Raw genomic sequence first — 7,445 nt, 5'->3', positions numbered from 1 at the left:
AGCTGGATACCCTGCATTTTGTAGGTTCTGGCTCTTTCTTTCCATTTTCCACAGCTGACAAGGTCCAGATGGTGTTTTGCTGAGATCAGCAATCAAATCCTCTGCAATTTACTTCAAAGCCCTTTTGACATTCATTGATAATGCCTGCACAATGATTTCTTTAGCTGTTATTCTGCCGCAGGCATAGATCAAGGTGCTCTCTCTGACTCCCCATTGCTTGCCATTCAACTTGCATTCCTCAGCCACCATAGCTAGTCAGAAACTTTTCTAATAAGGCTGCTTTATCACTTATGAATATTATCATTCGACACTGTGGATAGATCTATGAGTGAGCAGCTTGCTAATAACAAATGCTTATAAGAAAGATGCCTTTGGCAAAGGCACATGGAATATTGACCTGCTATAGCTCCCTTATTCTGAGCCAGCTCAGGATGCCCCTCTTACAAATGTGGATTTGTATAGCAAACATGTTTGCATGTCCCCTGACAGAGATTACAGAGTCTTGGTCTGTGTTGTTCTCACCATTTAGTAATGAGGCAGACAAGTTTCTTGGTATGGATTGTTTCGCTTCCCAAAGTGTTAGAAGGATCAAAGAATAGCAATAAAATTAAGGCAATGGGAAAGTCATGCTTTCCATCCACAACATACAAATACACACATACACACACACACACACACGCAAGTCAGAAATTTGTAGAAAAAACATTCACTACATTAAATAGTAAGAACTAAAGGCTGTTAAATTACTCTCTGGACTAATTTCCCAGAGGGAAAGAGAGGTAAAATAAAAGCATAATTCAATTTGTTGGAAACAAACAGAATTAATTACTTTTATTACTATTTGCCAAAAACATGCTTTAGTTAAATCCTGAGAGCTGCACACGATGCCGCTGGCTCTAAGAACATGGTTGTCTCTGTTGGCAGTCATTAGTGTTGTTGATATGTACAAGTCTTCTAAAAATAGCCATGTTCAAATTAGAGCTGCAAAAACCCTGATGAAGTGAAACTCTGTGGTGTTCTGCCTCATCTCTCCTCACACTCATCAAAGACAGATTTTGTTTCACATTCTTCTAAACTATTTTTACCCATTTTTAATAGCACAGACTATCAACTCAATTACTGTATTGAAGTATGTTTGTTCAGGGAGGAGATCCAAGATGCCTTTGGTTTATATTTTTATTAAAGGTAAGTGCTAAAATGAAAGTGACAAGATAAGCATCTTGCATTTCCTTATTATCAATATTTCAGTGCTCACAGCTTTGCTCCTTGCAATCATCTGCTGCAAATTTCTTGAATACCATTTGATGTTACTCCACTGGTTTTCAAAATTGTTTAGCAAGCAATGTTAGATGCAGGCTGTACTCAGACAACTGAAGATAGCTATGTGGGTCAAGGAAGTGCAAGTCACAAAAGCCAATAACTGCATAGGGGGATGTATTTAAAAAAGGTACTGAAGGGTGCTCGAGTAGCAAATCAGACCATTGAAAAGCTAAAACCAGCCATGGATTCTCATGTGTTATCTAATTGTTTTTTTCTTTCCAGAAGTCAGTCCACCAGATATGTCTTTTGTTTCATTACAAATGACCCCTTTGTGAAGACCCTTGACAGCAACTGTGAATTTCTTAAGTACTGTTTATTATCACTACATAAGCTTGACTGCAAGGAGCAGCATTAACTTTCTCCCCTGGAGGAATATGAACAGTATTGTCAGGGACACACTATCATTGCTGTGGGAAATAAAACACCTTGCTAACCTGGTATTTGTTTCGTGCTAGAAACAACACCGTGAATGCTAACCACACACTGTAGTAAACACACATCAGTACTCTCAAATACATCCCGTGCAATCAGAAGAGCCACCAGTGTTTTTTCCACACAGAGTAAGTCCCAGTCATGCTGACAAATACTGATGGTGCACTTTGAAAGCTGAGTCCTAGAAGAGGAATTCCAAGAAATAGTGCCCTCTTTCTTTCTTTCTTTTTTTTTTGTTTTTTTTTGTCTGAAGCACTGGGTGAATCTGAGGAAGTTCTCAGCAAGGTATCCTTCTTCCTGGTGTCTCACCATTTGATTCTCAGCTTGCATACAGGTGCTAGAGTTGCAACTCAGCTGTGAGGTATATTTGATCCCATGATGTGCAGGGGAAAATTCTGCGGTGTTCTGTACAATATCCAACACACCAGCAGGTTTTTTTCTACTGGATGGAAGGCTGAGCTTGCTTTTGTTCTACTTGCATCTCCTTCTGTTTACTTTCCCAGACTATTCAATTGCGGAGTAAAACTATGGCTATACCTTCACATTTATGATCTGGCCTGCTTTAACATACAGCCCCTACCTCTATTTTTTTGTAACACAAGCAAAGATATATGAGAGACAGAACAGCCACATGTAATGTATTTTATGAGAGCCAGCCAGTTCCTTCAAGCTGGTTCCTGGATATTTCTGCCTAGGAGAAGTGCTAGAGTTTCCCAGCAGTGTTTTTTTTCCAGCTTGGCAACTCTCTGTTGAGCCTTGGAAGGTTCCAAGTCTTGGGTTCATTTCAGAGCTGGGCACTGGAGCTGGAGAGAGAAATCACCTTTTTTCTTAGGTGAAGGCCTGAGTGACAGTTTTTCGCAGTGGAGGAGAATCATCTCATCTCACATTCCCTCTGATCCTGCACTGCCACAGCTGCTTGAACCCCAGGGACTAAGACAGGCTGAAACAAAGAACTGAAAATTATTAGGAGAGTCAGGACAAACACTCAGCCCCTTCCCTCCTCCATCCCAGTGACTTCTGTGGGATCAAATCTGAACTTTCTTTGCTGAAAGGTGATTCATTTACACAACCTAATCTGTGGCACACATATTAAGAAACATTAAATTCTCAAAGTCTAATTCTCAGCAAATTTTACAAAGGCCATTTCTGCTGCCATCAAAATACAAAAACCTGTGTCTGATAGAGATTTCTAGAACAGCATATTTAAGAGAATTGCAGCTGGAAATACTTACAGAGTCATTCTTTGGAATGCTAAATGTTGTAATCATATGTAGATATCGTTGGGCTAAACCGTAACTGAGTGGGGCAGAGAATCAGGGCATGTCCACAGCAGGCAAACTGTAATGTCAATTCTAACTATTACTTAATGTATTTTGGTGAGATAATTTGCATTTACATGTGGATTATGACTACAGTCCATTTTTCACCAACAATTTTCCATCAGCATCTAATAAGACAACGATTGCACTTTTGCAACCATATAAAAAAATACTTTGCATAGATCAGGAAAGATAATAATTGTTGTAAAGCTTACTTGACCGTGTTTGGAAATTAAGCAATTGCTCATGGAGGACTGGCAGTGACAAGATGTTATGTAAAAGGAAATTATTATAAAAATGGTACAATTGGATTGTCTGAGAAGATAATTCATGAAAAATACGTTGCAGAGAAATGAGAAAACACAGAAGTAGAAGGTACCTGTTGCAGAAGCAATACAAATGTGGAACACTATCTCACCCAATGACTGCTATGGCTCAACGAATAATTACAGCATATTAACTTCTATGGTTTTCTTAAATTCATACACAGCTAAAATAAAATTTCTCAGTTAAAAAAAAGAAGCTGCTGAATTGTTGACAACTGAGCTACACTTTAAATGGAAAAAAGAATCAAACAGCTGGCAGAGAACATACTATTTTTGTAACTAATTATGCAGCAAACCATGGAAATACCAAAATGTTACTGATGGTTTTCAGTGTTACACTTCCCTCTTTAATTTGATTACTTTGAGACAAGAAAGAACAGTGACAGCAGTACCTGAAATAAGAAAAAGGACATTTAAATTAAATTATTTCAATTTTGACAACGTATTTGTTTGTGAGAGCATTAGTATTTGGGGGACATTACGAATGAAAACGAAATGAGAATGATATTTTTCCTTGGTATTAGTCATATTATATAATCTCTAATCTGACAAAATAAGACAGAAGAAAGGCATAATTTGATCCTAGATGTTGCAATCAAAGTTTCTTACCTCTCAAAGGAATTTAAAAACACGATACTTCAGCTGATATCTTGATCCCATGTAAATACTGAGGCATGTCTGTACTGATGGCTGTTGCTATAACCTTTCAGTTCCAAGAAGCTTCAGCTGCTATTGCTGTTAAACCCAGTTTTAGGTTTTCACAGATCTTCTTATTTTTCTTTCATCCTGTGAGTTTGAAAAATGCATAGGGAATAAATACACAGAAAGCTATGGTGAAGAACAACCTCCCTGGGAGCACACTACCTTTGCAGAGTTCAGCACTCCAAAGCTGGGAATTTATAGAAAGGGAATGTGCTGATCTGACTTAAACTCAGTACTCCTTTATGTATGCATTATAAAATAGTATTTAATTATATAAACTTAAAATCTGTGCTCCTAGAAAACTCTTGCCTTATTCCATGAGAGAAATGGATGTCTATTCCTGACTGGGTAGCTATACCTTCTTACACCAAACCATGTTGTTACTTTAAGGATTTTTTTTCCTTAATGCATGATTTTTAGAGAAACCCTGTATAGAGACAATTAAGTGAAACAGATAATGTTCTTTACAGCTAACACTATGTATTTACATGCACTTATTGTATGTAAATACCTGTAATCATAACTCCACCTGTTCTTTACAGAAGGAGATACTTGAGACAACTGAAGTAAGACTCCTTGCAGGAGTCTAATGCAGAGGCAAGTGAAGGCCAGGAGAAGGTTTGTATTCACTTTTCTCAATTATGACCAAATGTGAAATTGTAGCAGACAGCCAGAGAACCCTAGCCAGGTTAAACCCTATCTCTAAACAGTAGATCTTGGAGCTACTAAATTTGCTATGCATGATACTTTTACAATTGGGGATAAGAAAGAAAAAGGGGATGGGACAAGTAAGGAGTTAATAATCTCCAATCTTGTCTGTCATCTCTCCCTAGGAAATTTCAAAGTTCAGTTATAAGCCTTGTACTCATAAGGTAAACATCATCAGCATGATTTAAAGGGCTTTCAGCATACCCCTCAAGATCATTCAAGTAGATAAGGAGAAAATAAAACAAATAGAATAAAGCCATCTAGAAAATACTTTGTTTTGTCAGTTGAAACAACAAACACATTTTACAGAGTTGCAGCCTGACCTGAGCTAGATTCATCAAGTCACTCTGAACCACAGAATCTGGTCTACTCAGTTCCACACCATTTGTTTACCACTCTGTGATAGCTACTGACCTTTTTCTAAGGACACCCTTGTCCCTGTCTTAGGAACCCTTGCTGCTAATAATGTTGAAGTATTTTTTCCATATCACTTTCGACATACAATTTTGCCATGTTTTTCACACTGAGGGCACTACCATATCATTCCTCTGTCCCTGCTGTTTCCAGTATTGTCACTTACAGCCTTGAGCCTTCTTTTCTGATGCAGGTGGAGGATGGCAGCCGAGTACAAAAACCTCTCTGCAGAGATTTCCATGGGTAATGCTGATTCTCCAGGCAGCTGCAGTGGTATGTAGCAAGCTTTAGTGCTCCTTTTTATAGATGCTCATATCACTATGCTTTGACTCCCAGGGCCACAGTCATACCAAGGATAATCAAAATACTGGCAGTTCCCAGACTACACATGGATTCGTGACTTGTCCTAACAGCTAGTAACCTTAATAGACATGAAGCTGTGAAGCCTTTAGGGAATATTGGAATTTAACTTTTTAAAATACATTTCTGTTCTTGCTATGCAGTCTGTTCTAAAGTTCAGTGATTGCTGCTGGAGCAATTCACATGAGCAGGTCTAATCAAGCCTGCAGACTACAATTATGTAAGCATGGTGCAATTTTCTGGGACAAAAATATGGAGCAAGTTCAGCATTTCATTACATTTCATTATGGATTGAGAGCCTCAATCCATACATAGGAGAAGGTTGACTAAACTTGGTAGATAGCTGGTTGTAACAGGAAGCAAATGTGTCTGGGTGTGATGGTGGCATTCCTTAACCTTATTAGATGGATGAATTGTCTAGTCCTGGAGCACATTGTGCCCAGGTTAGAATATAGAAAAATATATATATTTATAGGTATGTATATATATATACACACATGCACACACACACATATATATGCATATACATATATACATATATGTTTACTTCTTACTGGATATTCTGTACTCCAAATCCACTTAATCGAAACTGTTCTCCCCAGCTATGGAGCAGCAGATTTATTTCAGGTCATGGGAAAGTAGCTCAAGCCAAATGGATGCAGAGTTGAGCTCCAACAAAGCAGGGTATACTTGGGTGCTGAGGTTTACTAAGTACAGACACCAAGATTAGTGGCTGTATGGCAAATCACATGAGCTAGGGAAGCCACATATGATGTGGGAATTTCATCCCTCACTTAGGAAACTACAACACCCAGTCAGTAGCGAGAAAAATTATCTTTTTATCTCTTCTCCAGAGCTGCTGCATTTGTGTTTTCTAAACAGTGGCTATTAACCATTTTGTGAGTAGTTAGGGGTGGTTTTTTTTAAAACTTATTGTCTGGATCTGGAAAAGCAGAGCTGCTACCTTGGCTGGAAATGGTGTTTCTCACTGGTATTTCTTAATGAACAGATTCACTCATGCTGTTTTAAAAATATTAGGCACAATATAGCCATGTACACCTTATCCTTTCTCACTCCTATAGTACTTTTCTTTCCTCTGCGAAGTTCTATTCTTTGGCCTTCCTGGAGCCAGGAAAAAAAGAACGTCAGGAAAAAAACTCTAAACACATTTATGATGTACAAAATAATAAATATATTTCTGTCATTCTTGGATGGATAAAGAATCCTTATGGCCCCCACAGGCAGCCGAAGAAATACTTTCAAGCACAAATATTATGGAGGAGTTTCTCCTGATGCTCCTTCCCCACTTGTGGCCTAAAAGTAACAACAGCTGTGGGGTGGTATGTGAGAAGCTGGACTACATTTCAGCACTGATGATACATCAAGCATAGGTGTTGTAGCACACATTTCACAGCCTTGGGAAGTGTGAAGACACTTCAGACTAATTCCTGATAAGGCTGAAAATCTTCCTGGTATTGTTATTTATAAACTGCTCTGCAAACTTAAGAAGGGAAGCCTTGCTCATTAAAATACAGGGTATGAGACAAGCAAAGCTTTGAATGCCTCAGCCCATGAAACACTCTCTGCTGTCTTCATCTGCCTTTGCAAGGAACACATCTAAATGCCTACCCTTAAAGGGAAGTCACTATTTTAAGGAGTCACTCTGGCAGCAGCAGGATGGGAATTTCTACCAAACACTTTCATCATAACATAAAAACTTCAGGAATAAGGTTCAGATGCAAAGAGGGGGGGGGGTGGTAAGGGAGAAGTTATATAAAGTAGTTTCCTTTGCACTAGGTGGCAGGTAGGAAGGCTGTGAGCTTCACTGGTCTGAATGTCAGCTAAGTCTGCCCTCTTGCAGTCT

The 7,445-nt window shown here is 38.6% G+C and overlaps 1 long non-coding RNA gene across 2 annotated transcripts; it reads right to left on the bottom strand.

Moving 5' to 3' along the window:
• Positions 1-801: 801 nt before the first annotated feature.
• On the bottom strand, positions 802-5,489 carry LOC113950326. 2 transcript variants are annotated; one of them, XR_003528714.1, is made up of 3 exons: positions 5,388-5,489; positions 4,007-4,183; positions 802-2,692 (listed from the first exon to the last, which is right to left on the bottom strand). It is a non-coding gene; the product is annotated as an uncharacterized LOC113950326 (long non-coding RNA). The 2 variants fall into 2 exon arrangements; XR_003528713.1 differs by lacking the exon at positions 802-2,692 and adding an exon at positions 3,380-3,789.
• Positions 5,490-7,445: the final 1,956 nt, after the last annotated feature.

Source organism: Corapipo altera, unplaced genomic scaffold (genome assembly GCF_003945725.1).
Source record: "Corapipo altera isolate COAL_440 unplaced genomic scaffold, ASM394572v1 0, whole genome shotgun sequence".
NCBI classification, from domain to species: domain Eukaryota; kingdom Metazoa; phylum Chordata; class Aves; order Passeriformes; family Pipridae; genus Corapipo; species Corapipo altera.
The sequence above is the reverse complement of the archived record's forward strand: the minus strand, read 5'-3'. Positions and strand labels throughout refer to the sequence as shown.